Below are 21544 nucleotides of genomic sequence, written 5' to 3'. Positions count from 1 at the left end.
GGCATGTGGAAGGATTCCGCTCATCTACATTTACACGCGTATTCATCCCATAATACACAGACATAAAGAAAACCACATAAGGATAAAATGGATACATCAGATTAAAACAATATGGACCAGAGAAACGTTAGCGTTACTTATCAATCGCATTGTCGGTAGCTCGCCTCGAAATTCTCCTTCTCCGAGGTACGAGAAACTACGGAAATATGAAATTCGAGTTGGACAACACGCTTCAATGATTGAAACGTTACTCTGAAGGCTCTGTATGTGGTGGACAGTCAAGTGGTCTAGTTTAACCAGCACAAAAAAGCAAAACTCTTGAAATTAATTTAAAATTGAAATATGGAAAAATATTCTAACACGACACACACAAAGTAAAGCGAGACTTAAGTTGCTCAAAGAACTCACTTATCGACCCGGTAGCGGCAAGACAAAGAATCATATTTAGTGACTAAAATACTGATAAGCGTAGTCGCACTCCAAAACTGAAGTAGATACTCCCGTACGATTTACCATGGCTAGTGTCCCTCTCGAAGGGCGGCCCCACAAACATGTGCAGCAATTTCGCTGAAATTTCACCGTGTAGTTTGTGACGTTTGACGTGGTAACACTGCACTCTGCCAACAACGTTGACGCAACTGCGTGTTTCCGCGTGCCGCCGCAGCTGGATCTCAGTGTTCGGTGTTTAGTGACAACATATCGCTATCCTGTCTAAGAGCGCATGTTTCTTGTAAAAAAATATTGTATTACAGGTTGAATTTAGACCAATGAGCGAATGTTTGTTGAACGGCCTGGTCACCGGGCATATACCGTCTGAATGCTGCATACAAAACTCAGTAAAGAAGATGGAGAGCAGTAGAAAGGTGCTGGATCTTCACGGCAGGGGGACGGCCGCCGTTATCGGAAGAAAAGTGACTGACGCGAAACAACGGTTGTTGGCCTCTCCCGCAAATCCTGACCGACATTTATCTCGGGAATGTGGAATGTCACCGAACACATGTCACAAAGCTGCGAAGAAAGCCGGCACGTATCTATACGCGTTTACAATTGTTCAGGAACTGAATGTCAATGACAAAGACAAACGCATTACATTTTGCCGTTGGTTTCAGAAATTTATTGCTCAGAGCTAGGAATACGAGGGGCGTTTCAAAAGTCCTTGCAAAGTCCGAGAGGTGGAACCACCGGCGCGTATCGATGTCATGTTTAGTTAGTAGCATCTTTGGAAAGAACGCACACCAAGTTTCAGACACATTGGTCTATTTATTTGTGTTTGGCTTTCGTGTGAATCAAGGAAGTCGAGTGATTGTCAAAAAATGGACGAAAAAGAATTTCATGTTGTGATTAAACATTACTTTACGAAAGGTAAAACGCCTCAGGAGGCTAAAGAGATGCTTGATAAACATTACGGTTACTCTGGACCTTCGATTAGAACAGTTTATACGTGGTTTCAAAATTTTCGAATTGGCCATATGGGCACAAGTGATGCTGAACGTTCTGGACACCCTGTGCAGGTTATGAGTCCAGAAATCATTGATAAAATCCATATGATATGGTGATGGAATGAACGGGTGCATAATATTTTGCATTAAAATTTGGACATGAGAAAGCTACCCGCAAGATGGGTTCAGCGATTGCTCACGCTTGACCAAAAACGGAATCGAGTCAAGTGTTGCAAGGATGGTTTGCAGCTGTTCAGGAAGAATCCGCAGGACTTCAAGCGTCGTTTCGTCACTGTGGATGAAACATCGATACATTACTATACTCCTGAGACCAAACAACAATCTAAACAATGGGTTACCAACGGAGAATCTGCACCAAAATAGGCGAAGATTAGATTAGATTAGATTTCGTTCGGCCGGAAAGGTTATGGCGACTGTCTTTTGGGATTCGCAAGGGATAATCCTCATCGACTACCTGGAAAAGGGTAAAACTATTATTCATCGTTATCGGACCGTTTGAAAACCGAGCTGCAAGAAAAACGCTGGCGATTGGACCGCAAAGAAGTCCTTTTCCATCATGACAATGCACCAGCGCCCATACCTCAGCAGTTGTGGTCGCAGACTTAATGGAAATAGGATTCCTGCTCGTTTCACACACCCCCTATTCTCCAGACTTGGCTCCCTCGCACTACTATGTGTTCCCCAATTTGAAGAAATGGCTAGCAGGACAAAGATTTTATTCAAACGAGGAGGTGACTGCAGCAACTAATAGCTATTTTGCGGACTTGGACAATCCCTATTATTCGGAAGGGATCAACAAATTAGAACAGCGTTGGACGCAGTGTATAAGTCTAAAAGGAGACTATGTCGAAACATATAAAAGGTTTACCCCAAACACGTAAGTAATTCTTATTTTTGCACAGGCTTTTCAAACGTCCCTCGTACTGCAGTGCTAGAAATACTGCGTGCTTCCACCTCTCTGGTTATGTAAAAACTCAGAAACATGTTTGTGGTGAAATGAAAATCCACACGCACTGGTGGAGCAACCCCTGCATTCACAAACGAATGGCATGTTCCGTGCGATCACACAGCGTCGCATCATCATTTTTTTCGAGTCTATTGTGACGAGTGCAGTTCACATCGAAATGTTTCGGAAATTTGTGAACCAGTTGGACGATGAAGAACTTACCCTCGGCTGGTACTAAAAGGATGGCCCTAAACGCCACACGTCTCAAGTGACCATGGCTGAGATTGAATAATTTTTTCCCTGGCAGAGCGATTCCAAAAGGACTGTGTCCCCCAAGGTCACCTGATTTAACACTACCTAAAGTTTTCCTCTTGGGTGGCCTAAAAGACACGTTCTACAGGAACAATCCAAGCAACCTGGAAGATTTACGAGAGAGCGTCATCCGTTAAATCCAGGCAATGACACCAGAGGTTCCGGGAGTAACTTTCTAGAGTCTGCAGCTTCGTGTTAAACTGCGTTTACAAGTTTTTATGATTCACCTTTATTCCCTCATGAACAACGTATGACATGTTCATTTCATTTCCTGATTTTTATGCAAAGCCTTTAAGTGTAATTTAAGCAAATGTTCGTTTATGGGCCCTCTTTCGACTGGGACACCGTTTATCAGCATCTCACCCTAGATCAAATCCGTACACATTCCAACTTTCTAAACTTATATAACAAGGGAAGCCCAAAACACCCTCACTCAGCGAACAGTGCTGTTCCACGTTGCCGGACAGCGTTCCCAGGTCGTAGCGGAAATGCGCAGTGAAAATGCGGTCCGGCTACTTGTACCAGCTTGTACAAATAGCAGCTGACCACTCTCACTATAAGCAAAATTTTTTTAAATACTCGTTTAAAAGGGCTTTTGATGACTGAGTGCATAAGGACTATTTCTGTAACACCAAATACGCTAGGCCATCATTTCTCTGGTCACTTTAGGAAGTGTAAATCGCTTGAACTTAGTATACGAGGCGTGTTTTTTAAGTAAGTACCGTTTTGAAATAAAAAAAGACGTGCTAAGATATCTCAATGATTTTATTTTTACATGAAATCCTGTACCTTAACCTACTTTTCTACATAATTTCCGTCAATATTGAGGCACTTGTCAATGTTGTGCCAGTTTTTGAATACCCTCCTCATAGAAGTCTGCATCCTGACTTGTTAACCATTGCATCACCACTGTATTGACTTCGTCATCGTCTTGAAGACGCTGACCGCCCAGGTGTTTCTTCAAGTGCAGGAACAGATGGTAGTCACTGGACGCAAGATCGGGGCTGTGCGGAGGATGATCTAGAGTTTCCCATCGAAAAGATGTGATGACTTTTTTTTCTATGGGACTTAACATCTATGGTCATCAGTTCCCTAGAACTTAGAACTACTTAAACCTAAGGACATCACACACATCCATGCCCGAGGCAGGATTCGAACCTGCGACCGTAGCAGTCGCGCGGTTCCGGACTGAGCGCCTAGAACCGCGAGACCACCGCGGCCGGCAGATGAGATCTTTGGTCTGATTGGGCACATGCGGACGGGCATTGTCTTGCAGCAAAACGAAGCCCTTGCTCAACTTCCATAGACTCTTGCTTAGATTCTAGTGTGACGTAGGCCGTCCATGTTTCATCGCCCTTAACAATTTGGCTTAAGACATCATCAGCGTCGTTATGGTACCGCTCAAGGAAAGTCAATGCACTGTCTAAACGTTTGGTTTTGTGCACATCCGTCACCATTGTCGGTACGCAACGCGCGCACAATTTTCGGTAATTCAAGTGCTCGGTCACAATGCCATACAAAACACTAAGAGAAACATTAGGAAAGTCATCCCGCAAGAAGGAAATCGTAAAGCGTCTGTTTTCTTTCACCTTATTGTTCACTTCCTGCACGAAACTTTCATTAACGACCGAAGAACGCCCACTCCGTTATTCATCATCCACATTGTGCCATGTTTAAATGCTCTCACCCACTTTCTTACCACTCCATCACTCATAATGTTTCCTCCGTAAACTGCACAGATCTCACGATGAATATCGATCGCTTTTAGGCGTTTAGCACTAAGAAATCTTATAACAACCCGTACTTCACAGTCGGTCGGGACTCACGATTATCGGAGGCATCTTAAAGACTCAGTATACAACGTAAACAGGGAAGAATCAGATTGTAACGGCGTCAGTGCGTAGATTAAGGTACAGGCTTTCATGTAAAAATAAAATTATTGAGATATCTTCGCACGTCTTTTTTTAATTTCATAACGGTACTCACTTAAAAAACACGCCTCGTATATCCGCTGTTTTATACAGAATACGAACTGGAAAAATGTCAACAACAGAATGGCCAATTCTCGAACCGCTAACACTCTCCCTTACACACTCAATACGTACTGACAACAATGTGAATATTTTGGTCGGCATCAATACTGGTCGATAATATTTCAAGTACTGAGAATAAGACAACTGACGTATTGACATTATTATTGATCGTTTGAAGGCAGTAAGTGGAAGCGTGTACTTCTGTTGTTCAAACCCAGCGGCGGCGAAATGGAGCAAAGAAAAGCTTTTACTCATCTACGCTATGAACAGCAAAGCCGAGCGTCGACGGAATTATTCGAAAATGCGTCCTGAGCGGAGCACAATGGGGGCGCCTCGCTTTCTGTCCCGCGAACTTCTTCGGCGAGCCGGATCCCGCTAGCGGGTAGCCGTTCACCCACCCACCCGTGATACAAAGGAAGGAGTATCGCGTACGCTGTTTGCGAATCACGTGAAATTCGTTGAGAAATTTCGTGCTTTACCGCTTTGTGTGCTGTGTTTCTACAGCAGAGGTGGAATATCAGTCCATTGTTCTTTTGTATAGCTGTAGAACACAAAAAATTGCATTCTGACTGACTAAAATAACCACTGCGCCGCATCTCTCAGAGAGGAGCTCAAAGGGAGGGAAGAAGACTGCTGGGGCTTGTGGGCAACAAAGCGTGAAGTGTCTGAAGGTAGGAAACGCATACATACAGCGGTTACTCGCAGGCGATTTTTTATCAGACTCATAATAAATGGAAACAATACTCAAACAATTCCGCCAAAATTCGGATATAGTTCAGTCAACAGCAGTACACAGTATTTTTTTTTAGACAATTGAAACTACATGGTGGTCCACTGATAGTGACCGGTCCAAATATCTCATGAAATAAGCATCAAACGAAAAAACTACAAAGAACGAAATCCGTCTAGCTTGAAGAGGGAAACCAGATGGCGCTAAGGTTGGCTCGCTAGATGGCGCTGCCATAGGTCAAACGGATATCAACTGCATTTTTTTAAAATAGGAACCCCCATTTTTATTACATACTCATGTAGTACGTAAAGAAATATGAATGTTATAGTTGGACCACTTTTTTCGCTTTGTGATAGATGGCGCTGTAATAGAAACGTATCACGTAACATTGCGCCAGTGCAGATGGTATTTGCTTCGTGATGCATTACCCGTGTTAAAATGGACCGTTTACCAATTGCGGAGAAGGTCGATATCGTGTTGATGTATGGCTATTGTGATCAAAAAGCCCAACGGGCGTGTGCTGTGTATGCTGCTCGGTATCCTGGACGACATCATCCAAGTGTCCGGACCGTTCGCCGGATAGGTACGTAAGTTAAGGAAACAGGAAGTGTTTAGCCACATGTGAAACGTCAACCACGACCTGCAACAAATGATGATGCCCAAATAGATGTTTTAGTTGCTGTCGCGGCTAATCCGCACATCAGTAGTAGAGAAATTGCGCGAGAATCGTGAATCTCAAAAACGTCGATGTTGAGAATGCTACATCAATATCCCGATTGCACCCGTTCCATATGCACCATGAATTGCATGGCGACGACTTTGCACGTCGTGTACAGTTCTGCCACTCGGCACAAGAGAAATTACGGGACGATGACATTTTTTGCACGCGTTCTATTTAGCGACGAAGCGTCATTCACCAACAGCGGTAACGTAAACCGGCATAATATGCACTATTGGGCAACGGAAAATCCACAATGGCTGCGACAAGTGGAGCATCATCGACCTTCGCGGGTTAATGTATGGTGCGGCATTGTGGGAGGAAGGATAATTGGCCCCCATTTTATCGATGGCAATCTAAATGGCACAATGTATGCTGATTTCCTACGTACTGTTCTACCGATGTTACTACAAAATGTTTCACTGCATGACAGAATGGCGATGTACTTCCAACATGATGGATGTCCGGCACATAGCTCGCGTGCGGTTGAAGCGGTATTGAATAGTGTATTTCATGACAGGTGGATTGGTCGTCGAAGCACCATACCGTGACCCGCACGTTCACCGGATCTGACGTCCCCGGATTTCTTTCTGTGGGTAAAGTTGAAGGATATTTTCCACCGTGATCCACCGACGACGCCTGACAACATGTGTCAGCGCATTGTCAATGCATGTGGGAACATTACGGAAGGCGAACCACTCGCTGTTGAGAGAAATGGCGTTACACGTCATCTCATCATTCGAGGCGTGGCGAGACTGGAAATGGAAAGACTGGGAACTTGTACGGGCGCAGATGACCACGATGTTGAGGGCCGCACAAACCAACATCACCTCCCACATATCCTCCGTCCATTTCATCTGCTTTACGCCACCGTGAAACTAAGACTTGTGTACTGTACGCCAGAAATCTGGGCCAGCACGTTTAAGCCACTGCTTATCCGCCTTCACAAGGGAGACACCATCTTCAAATCTTCTTCCGCAAAGGGAATCCTTCAGTTTACTGATGATGTGTAATCAAACAGCGCCGGAGCAGGGGTGCAGGGTGGGTGCTGCAGTGTTGTACGCCCAGACTTAACGACCTCGTCAACACTCGCGGAACCCACCCGCTTACTGTGAACATTTTTTAACACCAATTGTTTCAATACTCTGAGCGGTTCTAGGCGCTTCAGTCTGGAACCGCGCGACCACTACGGTCGCAGGTAGGAATCCTGCCTCGGGTATGGATGTGTATGATGTCCTTATGTTAAAGTAGTTCTAAGTTCTCGGGGACTGATGACCTCAGATGTTAAGTCCCATAGTGCTCAGAGCCATTTGAACCTTTTTTTTTTTTTTCAATACTGTGCGCACACTCGCATGCCCTACTCCCACTCGGATTAACAGTTCGTTCACTGATATGCATTTGTCAATCAAAATCAGATTGTGAGTAAGCTACACAATGTCAGGGGCCTGTGTAGTATTCGGTCTGCCGTTCGGAGAAGAGGCTTTCACACTTTCATCAAATAAGCTGCTTACCAAACAACTAACTGTACTGTAATCAACAGTGGCATCCCATACATCTTCTTCACAGACTGAGTATGTGCCGCCTGGCCACCAAGAGCTGTTGCAGGACGATTGATTCACGGATCCAGTTTTATGGCTCCTTCCGTGTATAGCGATTTTACGACTATAACGAGTGGGGCCTGAAGATGGCATCAATGTAATACCGAAACTGGTAGCACATAGAGGTTCATAATATAAAATAAACTTCTACATATCATACGGTTGTTGGTAAATTATTACATCAAGAAGTTCATGCCAGCCGTCTTCCCGCGATCCATAATACACTCCTGGAAATGGAAAAAAGAACACATTGACACCGGTGTGTTAGACCCACCATACTTGCTCCGGACACTGCGAGAGGGCTGTACAAGCAATGATCACACGCACGGCACAGCGGACACACCAGGAACCGCGGTGTTGGCCGTCGAATGGCGCTAGCTGCGCAGCATTTGTGCACCGCCGCCGTCAGTGTCAGCCAGTTTGCCGTGGCATACGGAGCTCCATCGCAGTCTTTAACACTGGTAGCATGCCGCGACAGCGTGGACGTGAACCGTATGTGCAGTTGACGGACTTTGAGCGAGGGCGTATAGTGGGCATGCGGGAGGCCGGGTGGACGTACCGCCGAATTGCTCAACACGTGGGGCGCGAGGTCTCCACAGTACATCGATGTTGTCGCCAGTGGTCGGCGGAAGGTGCACGTGCCCGTCGACCTGGGACCGGACCGCAGCGACGCACGGATGCACCCCAAGACCGTAGGATCCTACGCAGTGCCGTAGGGGACCGCACCGCCACTTCCCAGCAAATTAGGGACACTGTTGCTCCTGGGGTATCGGCGAGGACCATTCGCAACCGTCTCCATGAAGCTGGGCTACGGTCCCGCACACCGTTAGGCCGTCTTCCGCTCACGCCCCAACATCGTGCAGCCCGCCTCCGGTGGTGTCGCGACAGGCGTGAATGGAGGGACGAATGGAGACGTGTCGTCTTCAGCGATGAGAGTCGCTTCTGCCTTGGTGCCAATGATGGTCGTATGCGTGTTTGGCGCCGTGCAGGTGAGCGCCACAATCAGGACTGCATACGACCGAGACACACAGGGCCAACACCGGCATCATGGTGTGGGGAGCAATCTCCTACACTGGCTGTACACCACTGGTGATCGTCGAGGGGACACTGAATAGTGCACGGTACATCCAAACCGTCATCGAACCCATCGTTCTAACATTCCTAGACCGGCAAGGGAACTTGCTGTTCCAACAGGACAATGCACGTCCGCATGTATTCCGTGCCACCCAACGTGCTCTAGAAGGTGTAAGTCAACTACCCTGGCCAGCAAGATCTCCGGATCTGTCCCCCATTGAGCATGTTTGGGACTGGATGAAGCGTCGTCTCACGCGGTCTGCACGTCCAGCACGAACGCTGGTCCAACTGAGGCGCCAGGTGGAAATGGCATGGCAAGCCGTTCCACAGGACTACATCCAGCATCTCTACGATCGTCTCCATGGGAGAATAGCAGCCTGCATTGCTGCGAAAGGTGGATATACACTGTACTAGTGCCGACATTGTGCATGCTCTGTTGCCTGTGTCTATGTGCCTGTGGTTCTGTCAGTGTGATCATGTGATGTATCTGACCCCAGGAATGTGTCAATAAAGTTTCCCCTTCCTGGGACAATGAATTCACGGTGTTCTTATTTCAATTTCCAGGAGTGTAGATCAACGAAGATCAGCTTCAAAAATGTCTCAGTCCAAACAACCTTAGGTAAGAGCACTGTTGTATGCTATGATATGCTCTTTATCGTATGAAATAAGCTGCCCAAATTTTTTTTCCTACTTCTTTGGGAACAGGAAGAAGTTACACGAAACTGATTTTGTCGTGAAGCAGAAGGTGCTCACTCTTCGACTATGGGTACCGTGACCTTCAAGCGGCGATGACTTTCGGCAGACATTAAGCCGTGTACCACTCAGCACTGCTGCGCGACGTGTGTCCAAGGTCACAGAGGTGAGATGGCCAATCTTTGTGATGAAAGACGGCGCCGCCTCCCTTCTTCAGCTCCCATTTCTAACTTTTGTCAGTGGTTCTTCACCTGGGATGCACCATACTGAAGTGTGCCTCTTCATTTATGGAGCATCATGGTACACCTACGTTTCGCCGCAGTTAATCCAGTATTTTCGGTACCTTCAATCTCACAAAATGTGAGAAGAGAATCATCTTTGACGATATTCCTTACAGTATCATTGTTTCCTGAAATCAGTGTCGATTCAGGGCGACCGGGACGAGGTTGATCTTCAAAAGACACCAGCCCCCTTGAAAATTCACGAAGCCAATTTCCAATGGTGGCCCTACAAGAGACAGATTCGCCAAAAACACTGAAACATCCCCTTAGAAAAATTTATGAATTACTGTGCTGGTAAACATCTTACGTTATTTGGTTTTCAAAGAGCTGAGCAAAACTGAACGTACTCAGACATTTCTTTCTTTACTTATTTTGATCATAACTATACTGACACACAATATTTTTAGAGCAACGCATCTGACTTTCAATAATCCCTACAAAAGAATGGCCCTGATTAACAATAGCCTATACCTTTCATGAATCACTTACCTCACAAAAATCTTCGTTACTCGAACTACTGCAATACAGCGAGCGCCAATACTGCCACCTAAATAAAAGATTCTAACTACCGAAGGCACTAACTACTGATAGGCATAGCTAGCAAATGAAAGAGTTTGATGGAGAACAAACAATGTATTTACCTTAATAGTGTTAAAAAGTCATAATATACATATAGGTTCGTGACATCCAGTCTTACAAATTTCGTTTTTCTGACGGACACACGTCCAGATCATCCGCGCTTCGTTCGCCCTTTGCTGCCTGGTTTGAAATCCAGTGGTGGGGGAACAGCCGTGCGCTCGCTAATAAGTCGAGTTACAACTTAAATAATCCCACTGTCAGACGTACGGCCGGCCAGTGTGGCCTAGCGGTTCTAGGCGCTTCAGTCTGGAACCGCGCGACCGCTACGGTCGCAGGTTCGAATCCTGCCTCGGGCATGGATGTGTGTGATGTCCTTAGGTTAGTTAGGTTTAAGTAGTTCTAAGTTCTAGGGGACTGATGACCTCATATGTTAAGTCCCATATTGCTCAGAGCCATTTGAACCATAATTAATGGCATAAACGCGTCCAATTGAATGTACTCGATACTAGGAACAGTAAACATAGGTCTGCGAGATAACTGCGACTTCGTGGTTACCAGCCACTACTGACGTGGTTGTGTGTAAACACCGCATGCCGGTCCGTGGTGTGGTCTTTGTTTACATTTTCGAGACGGAGTTGTAAACAGAATGGAGACGACAGTACAGTACAGTCAGGAGAGCCACTTATGTCAGATGTTTGCAGATCTTCAGCTGTGTTGACGAGTGTTGGTGATGGTGTGGAATATTACAGTATATACGAGTTTAATCCCAAAAGTAAGGTCTCCTATTTTTTTATAAGTACAGAACTTTGTTTGCGTGGCAGTTGGTCACACTGTGCTTCACGCGCTGCGTGTAAACATGCGCACGCCGCGCTGAAGCGCTCAGTCTTGGCTTGGCAGCCGTTGAGAACGGAGCTCCCGTCGGATGTTACCCCCAAAGTGCGAATTGCGCGCAGTTATTCGGTTCTTGAAAGCAAAGGGCACTGCGCCGATTGAAATCCATCGCCAATTGACGGAAGTGTATGGTGAGTCGTGCATGGACGTCCAAAATGTTCGTAAGTGGTGTAGAGAGTTTGCACCTGGTCGGACAGAAATTCACGACGAACAAAGGAGCGGGAGACCGTCAATTTCTGAGGAGACAGTGTTGAAGGTTGAGCAAAGCATGCGTGAAGACCGGCGGATCACCCTGGGTGATCTCTGCACGTTGGTTCCTGAGGTTTCCCGAAGCACCGCTCACAGAATTTTAACGGAAACATTGAACTACCGGAAGGTGTGCGCAAGATGGGTGCCACGCATGCTGACTGAGGACCACATGCGGCAACGAGTTGATGCTTCCCGCGCATTTCTTCACCACCTTGCAGCCGATCAGGACAACTTTGTGGACTCAATTGTCACGGGTGACGAAACCTGAGCATACCACTTTACACCTCAGAGCAAGCAACAATCACGCCAGTTCATAACTTTCTGAGCAGCATGGGGCGAGCTGGTATGACATGAGCATACAAAAATTGCCACACCGTCTACAAAAATTCATCGACAGAAATTGTGATTATGTCGAAAAATAGCTAAATGTTCAAGCTGTAAACCATTGTACAGGGTGTTTCAAAAATGACCGGTATATTTCAAACGGCAATAAAAACTAAACGAGCAGCGATAGAAATACACCGTTTGTTGCAATATGCTTGGGACAACAGTACATTTTCAGGCAGACAAACTTTCGAAATTACAGTAGTAACAATTTTCAACAACAGATGGCGCTGCAAGTGATGTGAAAGATATAGAAGACAACGCAGTCTGTGGGTGCGCTATTCTGTACGTCGTCTTTCTGCTGTAAGCGTGTGCTGTTCACAACGTGCAAGTGTGCTGTAGACAACATGGTTTATTCCTTAGAACAGAGGATTTTTCTGGTGTTGGAAATCCACCGCCTAGAACACAGTGTTGTTGCAACAAGACGAAGTTTTCAACGGAGGTTTAATGTAACCAAAGGACCGAAAAGCGATACAATAAAGGATCTGTTTGAAAAATTTCAACGGACTGGGAACGTGACGGATGAACGTGCTGGAAAGGTAGGGCGACCGCGTACGGCAACCACAGAGGGCAACGTGCAGCTAGTGCAGCAGGTGATCCAACAGCTGCGGTCCAAATGACGCCAACGTCCACGTATCGTCTCATGCGCCAGAGTTTACACCTCTATCCATACAAAATTCAAACGCGGCAAACCCTCAGCGCCGCTACCATTGCTGCACGAGAGACATTCGCTAACGATATAGTGCACAGGATTGATGACGGCGATATGCATGTGGGCAGCATTTGGTTTACTGACGAAGCTTATTTTTACCTGGACGGCTTCGTCAATAAACAGAACTGGCGCATATGGGGAACCGAAAAGCCCCATGTTGCAGTCCCATCGTCCCTGCATCCTCAAAAAGTACTGGTCTGGGCCGCCATTTCTTCCAAAGGAATCATTGGCCCATTTTTCAGATCCGAAACGATTACTGCATCACGCTATCTGGACAATCTTCGTGAATTTGTGGCGGTACAAACTGCCTTAGACGACACTGCGAACACCTCGTGGTTTATGCAAGATGGTGCCCGGCCACATCGCACGGCCGACGTCTTTAATTTCCTGAATGAATATTTCGATGATCGTGTGATTGCTTTGGGCTATCCGAAACATACAGGAGGCGGCGTGGATTGGCCTCCCTATTCGCCAGACATGAACCCCTGTGACTTCTTTCTGTGGGGACACTTGAAAGACCAGGTGTACCGCCAGAATCCAGAAACAATTGAACAGCTGAAGCAGTACATCTCATCTGCATGTGAAGCCATTCCGCCAGACACGTTGTCAAAGGTTTCGGGTAATTTCATTCAGAGACTACGCCATATTATTGCTACGCATGGTGGATATTGTGGAAAATATCGTACTATAGTTTCCCAGACCGCAGCGCCATCTGTTGTTGAAAATTGTAACTACTGTAATTTCGAAAGTTTGTCTGCCTGAAAATGTACTGTTGTCCCAAGCATATTGCAACAAACGGTGTATTTCTATCGCTGCTCGTTTAGTTTTTATTGCCGTTTCAAATATACCGGTCATTTTTGAAACACCCTGTAGAAATAAACAGGTCTATGTACTTATAAAAAAATAGGAGACCTTACTTTTGGGATTACCCTCGTACCTGTGCAGGTAAACATTTTATGTATGGTAGGGCTAACGGCAATACATGGGAGGCTTTAGGCTTGTAACAAGAAGTATACTCTTCCGGAAGGCACCCCTCAAGTCGAACGTTTACAACGGTGCATCAAAGCCTGCGAGAAACTACGAGCTGCGAGAGCGGTTAGGACTGCACGAATTACGCCTGTGCTTTAAGATGTAATGCTGGAAACAGTCTAACACTCCCCAGCAATCTCGACAAGAAGACTTGCCACACAAATTCCAGGAATGAGCCACAGTAGTGCGTGGAGACTAATGCATCGCAACGCTATGTACCCGCACCACCTCGAGCGAGATAAATGCGTTAGTGAGGTGGATTTTGGTCATAGATTAACGTTCTGTCAGAGGGTGCAACAAACAAACTGTAGACAACCAACACTTGACAATAACATTTTATTTACAGATGAAGCAGTGTTCACTCTTGATGGCGTTTTTAATTATCAGAGTTCGCACGTTTGGAGTCATGTAGGCTCCAACATACACGAGTCTCCAAATCAGCGACATCTATATTTGAATAAGTGGTTACGGGTACTATGAGATCGTCTTATTGGGCCGTACATTTTAGCAACAAAAAAAAAATCACAGTGGGTGTAATTCCTTTTGTTTCTGCTGCATCATCTTGCAGGATTGCTTCAGGATGTTCCCCTCAGAATAACGCCAGAGGCTATGGTACGTGCATGATGGAGCACCGGCGCATTTTCCTGCTATGTTGAGACGATATCTAACGCGCCGATATGGCCAAAGATGAATGGACGACGGGGAACTGTCACGTGGCCACCAAGATCACCTGATCTGAGCCCCATGGATTTCTGTGTTTGCGGTCGCGCTATAGGTCTAGTGTACGCCACGGTTGAAGAAAAGAAGCACTGTATGCGGGAACATGGACGTAATTCTGAACGTGGCCTCCAAGATCAACTGATCTGAATCCCATGGATTTTTGTGTTATTGGGGTCACCCTATCGGTGTAGCATACGCCACGGTTGAAGAAAAGGAGCAGTGTAACCGGAAACATGGACGTAACTGAACACCTCCGTTAACTACGAGTACAGTCATGTTACTGTTGTGTTCACTTGAAACTCCTGCACTTCTACCAAAGTATCTCTGATAACTTTGCTTAACGTTGTACAGTATTGTTGCCCTTTTCTGGCTGGGACGACGTTTACACAGAAAAGAGTCAGTGCTGGCTGATAACCCAGAAGTGGCAATTATCTTGGAAACGGTTCGTTTGAGGACCTATGATTACTGAGACTTTTTTTGTTCCTAGTATCGAGTACTTTCAACTGTACGCGTTTACGCCATTAATCATGATACACCCTGTATAGCACGTCCGACAGCAAGACACAAGCCGATAAGCAGTACATAAAACACAGGTACACGAGAAAACAAAACCGAATGTCACCACATTTGCAATTACTTTGCAACCAATCTGTGGCTACTACGAAACACACAACTTGGCGGAAAAAAATTGTTACATGGACTGCTTCACTAATTCACATGCACCAGAGAGAACTTCTGCAACACGTAAGGAATTTACTTTTGGTGGAATGTTATGCGTAAACGAATACCCCACTCGTCATATTTAGGATTTGCATAGAGATGCAGTTGTTACGGGTTCATAACAGGCGACGTACCACAGGCGATAAAAATGCAAATGAACTCCCTGGCGGATAGCATCGGACGAGTTCCAACACAGCCAACAGCTGCACGAAAAAACGTCTACAAGACTAATCACATGTTCATAAATATTCAAAAAGTTGTTTCTATGACGAATTCTTACCCCGCCTCAGCTACCAGCCAATTACATAGGCGGTATTACGTTCTCTGTTGCGCGTTTCGGAGCGTAGTTGCCATTTCGTAGTACATCTGCAACATTCGCTCAATTCACCGGCGTTATGAGAACATTCGTGAGTCAGTCCCATCCTACAGACGTGATATGTCAGTAAAGAAAGAGACGATGGTTTCTATTCACTTGTGTACGCTATTAACCACTAATTTTCAGAAAGTTTCCCTGCAACTGAATTCTGTTCGATAATTATTGAACTGTTATATTGAGGTACGCTAGCACTTGCTGACCATGATCGTTTTTTTCGTTTCTCAAACAACGTACTAATTTTGGCTGCTATTCTGTGTTAAATTAATTATGAATGCCTGATGTCTGGAAACAGAAGGGGGTTTGTAAAAGCAGCGATAGAAGTCACTAACCGAAGGAAATATAATTGTTGTGCTGTGAAGCGGTAGAGAGTGATTCAACATTTACCACGTTAATGGCTCAAAATAAACTCGCTGCAGTCTCATGTTAGTCACGGATCGAGAACTATACGTACACTTTATCGTTGTCGACTCTGGGTCTTTTTCCGTAATGAGGATCACTCATTCAAAATCTTTTGTACTACACACATTCTTTGTGTTTTAGGACACTCTTCGCAGTCGAAGAATATTTCACACGAGGCTGGAACAATGGAAACAAAATGCGTATTCTCTCAAATGATCGCGTCCTTGAAACGTCCTTCGGGGTTGTGACGATTTAAGCCATGAGACGAATAGTGGACCAATCTTCGTATGTGTATTCAGAAAGAAGAGGCCAAGAAAAGTTTACAGTACGGGATAATTCTTACTCACATATATTTTTTTCATTATGTCAGTAAACTTGCGGTGTGCCTTTCATTTCTGGATATTTTATATACGTTTTATGGATGATACGCACAATTTAAGTTATAGCACTACTTCAACCCGTTGATTCGTAGAATATGTATGAACTAAGAAATTCAATATCCATAACGTATTTACTATTTTGCAAGTCAAGCTGTTTTTCTGTAGCGAAAAAATTACATTGAATTTTGTAATAAGGGGATTTCTCAAACGGAATATTCTTAAATCTTAATACAAAAGCTGGTGTGTGAATACAAGTCACATTTTATGGAAGTTCGAGAAAATGGATATTTAGGTTGATCGAAAGTACTGAAACTGAAATGGCAGTAATCATCAGCAATACTCAGACCTAGTCGCTTAATATGAATGGCTAAATCGGTCGAGATCATTGGTGCACAGGTACGGCTGACATGTCTAGCTAGGACCTCGTCGGGACACACTGAGATCGGGGTGTAGTAATGAAGTAAAAAGTTTACTAATATAACTACCTTTTATTTAGAATACGATTTCATGGAACTAGTTGCGACAGAAGCAGTTGGCAGACCATATTTTTTTGAAGCCTTCACCTTTTACGGCAAGTATATTTCACTTTTAAGTATTTACAAAACTCCATGCAGGTCAACTTGTAGTTAGACTGACACTGTAAGATTGATTCCACAGTCCCTGGCAACAGTCGATTTCTCTTATCAGTCCGCTGGACCGACGTCAGCGAAAATACTCTTTCCACAGAGGCGTTGTGTGCTAGAATAAAAAACAAATACTCTCATAATTTTAGCAGTTGGCATTTGCGTTAATGGTTCCGGCGGAGGTTCGAGTCCTCCCTCGGGCATAGGTGTGTGTGTTTGTCCTTAGGATAATTTAGGTTAAGTAGTGTGCAAGCTTAGGGACTGATGACCTTAGCAGTTAAGTCCCATAAGATTTCACACACGTTTGAACACATTTGCGTTCAGGATTTTCGGTTTCCACGGGGTCGTTAGACTTCCATTGTTCCGAGTCACGCTTAGTTTCTAAAGAGCTCTTCAGATACATACACTCCTGGAAATTGAAATAAGAACACCGTGAATTCATTGTCCCAGGAAGGGGAAACTTTATTGACACATTCCTGGGGTCAGATACATCACATGATCACACTGACAGAACCACAGGCACATAGACACAGGCAACAGAGCATGCACAATGTCGGCACTAGTACAGTGAATATCCACCTTTCGCAGCAATGCAGGCTGCTATTCTCCCATGGAGACGATCGTAGAGATGCTGGATGTAGTCCTGTGGAACGGCTTGCCATGCCATTTCCACCTGGCGCCTCAGTTGGACCAGCGTTCGTGCTGGACGTGCAGACCGCGTGAGACGACGCTTCATCCAGTCCCAAACATGCTCGATGGGGGACAGATCCGGAGATCTTGCTGGCCAGGGTAGTTGACTTATACCTTCTAGAGCACGTTGGGTGGCACGGGATACATGCGCACGTGCATTGTCCTGTTGGAACAGCAAGTACCCTTGCCGGTCTAGGAATGGTAGAACGATGGGTTCGATGACGGTTTGGATGTACCGTGCACTATTCAGTGTCCCCTCGACGATCACCAGTGGTGTACGGCCAGTGTAGGAGATCGCTCCCCACACCATGATGCCGGGTGTTGGCCCTGTGTGCCTCGGTCGTATGCAGTCCTGATTGTGGCGCTCACCTGCACGGCGCCAAACACGCATACGACCATCATTGGCACCAAGGCAGAAGCGACTCTCATCGCTGAAGACGACACGTCTCCATTCGTCCCTCCATTCACGCCTGTCGCGACACCACTGGAGGCGGGCTGCACGATGTTGGGGCGTGAGCGGAAGACGGCCTAGCGGTGTGCGGGACCGTAGCCCAGCTTCATGGAGACGGTTGCGAATGGTCCTCGCCGATACCCCAGGAGCAATAGTGTCCCTAATTTGCTGGGAAGTGGCGGTGCGGTCCCCTACGGCACTGCGTAGGATCCTACGGTCTTGGCGTGCATCCGTGCGTCGCTGCGGTCCGGTCCCAGGTCGACGGGCACGTGCACCTTCCGCCGACCACTGGCGACAACATCGATGTACTGTGGAGACCTCACGCCCCACGTGTTGAGCAATTCGGCGGTACGTCCACCCGGCCTCCCGCATGCCCACTATACGCCCTCGCTCAAAGTCCGTCAACTGCACATACGGTTCACGTCCACGCTGTCGCGGCATGCTACCAGTGTTAAAGACTGGGATGGAGCTCCGTATGCCACGGCAAACTGGCTGACACTGACGGCGGCGGTGTACAAATGCTGCGCAGCTAGCGCCATTCGACGGCCAACACCGCGGTTCCTGGTGTGTCCGCTGTGCCGTGCGTGTGATCATTGCTTGTACAGCCCTCTCGCAGTGTCCGGAGCAAGTATGGTGGGTCTGACACACCGGTGTCAATGTGTTCTTTTTTCCATTTCCAGGAGTGTATATACCTGAAAATAATTGTGGCCTTAAATCTTCACGCCATTGTTTTCAATCACCACCCCAGCTGGGATTCCAGACAACGTCATCCAGTCAAATACTTGACATTTAGTAACAGAAGTAGCCTATTTCTCTAAGTAGACAAACGCATGAAAGCCATTGTCTCCTACTCAGATTTCGAAATCAATTTGTTCAAATTTATCTTCGTTTGCACGCCAATAAAACTCGCTGTCTTCCTTTCATTCAGATATATTTGAGTGTCGATTAATACATTTATTTCACTTATCGAGGCCTGAAATTACTTTAGGTAGCCTTTCTTCGGCTTCAGAAATATGTTTTTATGGATTCCACAACTTAATAATTCTCCTAACTGCGGGCATTACGATAGCCATCTTGTTTTTGGGTGAGGTAGAAGAGTATTATGAATGGCAACAACGTGTAAGTAGGACTCTTTCAGCCTCTCTGTCCTTACCTTGTATACTGAAAAAAGATTAAATATTTTCATGACGATTATTTCAATGTCGACAGTTAAGACTTCAGCAACGCTTTATATAGCATTGTGAAGAATATGGGCAGGTCATCCAATTCCTTCTACATTTTTTCCTGCTCCTTTTTTAATTTGGCGAAGCACATTCCGCTGGCTGCGTAGACGAAGCCCTACGAAGTTGGTATTGGTACTGTGTCTACAATAAGCGATTAATTTCTGTAATGGAATTTGATATAGTCTTAAATTGTCTGGACAAAATATTGCAACTGTCTCCGATGTTTCGTTATTCAGCAAATCAAACTTCAACAGCTTCTGTTGGATTCCATCAGTTTCAGTAACGTGTTGATCAAATAAAGGAAAAATGTTTTCAGCCTTGTGGTTCGATGCGTCGGTGTCTACTAGTAAAATGAAACTTGTTGCCATTGTTTTGTGCATTCGGGCACAGAGTATGGTGTGGTGCGAGAATATTTTTAACGATCGCTGAAGCTTTGGTCCTGGCTGTAGACCGCTTTGCGGCGGCTTTGCAGTCAGGAAACATTTCTACATCTACATCAGCACTCTGCAAACTACCGTGAGGTGCATGGCAGAGGGTACACCCCACTTATGAGGCTTTCTACGTGGTCTGTTCACGTATGGAACACGGGAATAATGAATGTGCGTGCAGTAATTATTCTAATAGTATCATCACGAACCCTATGTGGGCGATACGTAGGGGGCTGTATTACATATATTCAGGCACCAGTTTTACAGTATATGTATGTGAGAAGACTGCCTCAAAATACATTCCACTGAACATCACTAAGTATCCACGCCAGTATTTGGCGAAATGGTGCGTTACGCTTAGTCAGCTGCCTAACTGTGCGTTAAGTCGAGTCCTTTGTGAATGCAAACGATATTAGTTTTTCTACAGAAATTTGCAACAACCATGTAACTGTAAAAATGAGGCGTTTACAATGTGAGCAAGATGGTGAGGTAATTACAGGGCTATTACAAATGACTGAAGCGATTTCATAAATTCACTGTAGCTCCATTCATTGACATATGGACACGACACACTACAGATACGTAGAAAAACATAAAGTTTTGTTCGGCTGAAGCCGCACTTCAGGTTTCTGCCGCCAGAGCGCTCGAGAGCGCAGTGAGACAAAATGGCGACAGGAGCCGAGAAAGCGTATGTCGTGCTTGAAATGCACTCATATCAGTCAGTCATAACAGTGCAACGACACTTCAGGACGAAGTTCAACAAAGATCCACCAACTGCTAACTCCATTCGGCGATGGTATGCCCAGTTTAAAGCTTCTGGATGCCTCTGTAAGGGGAAATCAACGGGTCGGCCTGCAGTGAGCGAAGAAACGGTTGAACGCGTGCAGGCAAGTTTCACGCATAGTGATGTGAAAGATTCAGTGTTTAAACCTCCTCTACCAAGAAACGTGCCAGAACTGCGAGCTCGCATCATCAATGCTTTCGAACTCATTGATGGGGACACGCTGCGCCGAGTGTGGGAGGAACTTGATTATCGGCTTGATGTCTGCCGAATCACTAAAGGGGCACATATGGAACATTTGTGAATGCCTAAAAAAACTTTTTGAGTTTTTGTATGTGTGTGCAAAGCATTGTGAAAAATATCTCAAATAATAAAGTTATTGTAGAGCTATGAAATCGCTTCAATCATTTGTAATAACCCTGTATGTTCTACGATGAATTTCGCCTCAGCACGCGTAAATCATAAACGACGATATAAGAGAGTATCTAATTTTGTATATGAAGTTCTCGAGTATTCCATAGCATCGCTTCCTGGAAATTTATTTATGATATCAAATTTTCCTTTGCCCTTTCTTTTATTAAAATATTAATAAATACAACATTTTGAACATTATTTTGTTTTGTTTGTATTTTAAGTAACATAGTAGTTGAAAATAAAAAATAATTCGGATAGAGATTCGACTCGACGACTCTCGGATTACTGTTCTTTACTCGTTCCGCGGGTCGAGCCTCTGTCTTCTTTTTTTTTTTTTCATTTTGTTCGGTGCTGTTCGTTGCGTTTGCTCTGGGCGGACGTCAGATGACATCTGTTCGAACTTGACCGTTAGTTCCTTTACTAAGTTTTCATTACAGATAGCAAGCAGCCCTCTGACCGAACACGCTGAGCTACCGTGCCGGCGTGCCAGGAACCTAAGCCGACATAAATGAATCACTCCCTGCCCGGCCCTTGCCAAGAATAATATTTTCTGTAATCGCTTGGCCACTTAGCGCTCCAACTTCCGTTACTTTCATTTCCAGCCAAGCCGTGCATATACCATAAATCTGAAGGAAACATGTGATGACAAG

Source organism: Schistocerca serialis, chromosome 5, assembly GCF_023864345.2.
Source record: "Schistocerca serialis cubense isolate TAMUIC-IGC-003099 chromosome 5, iqSchSeri2.2, whole genome shotgun sequence".
NCBI classification, from domain to species: domain Eukaryota; kingdom Metazoa; phylum Arthropoda; class Insecta; order Orthoptera; family Acrididae; genus Schistocerca; species Schistocerca serialis.
This window is presented reverse-complemented; position numbering follows the sequence as displayed.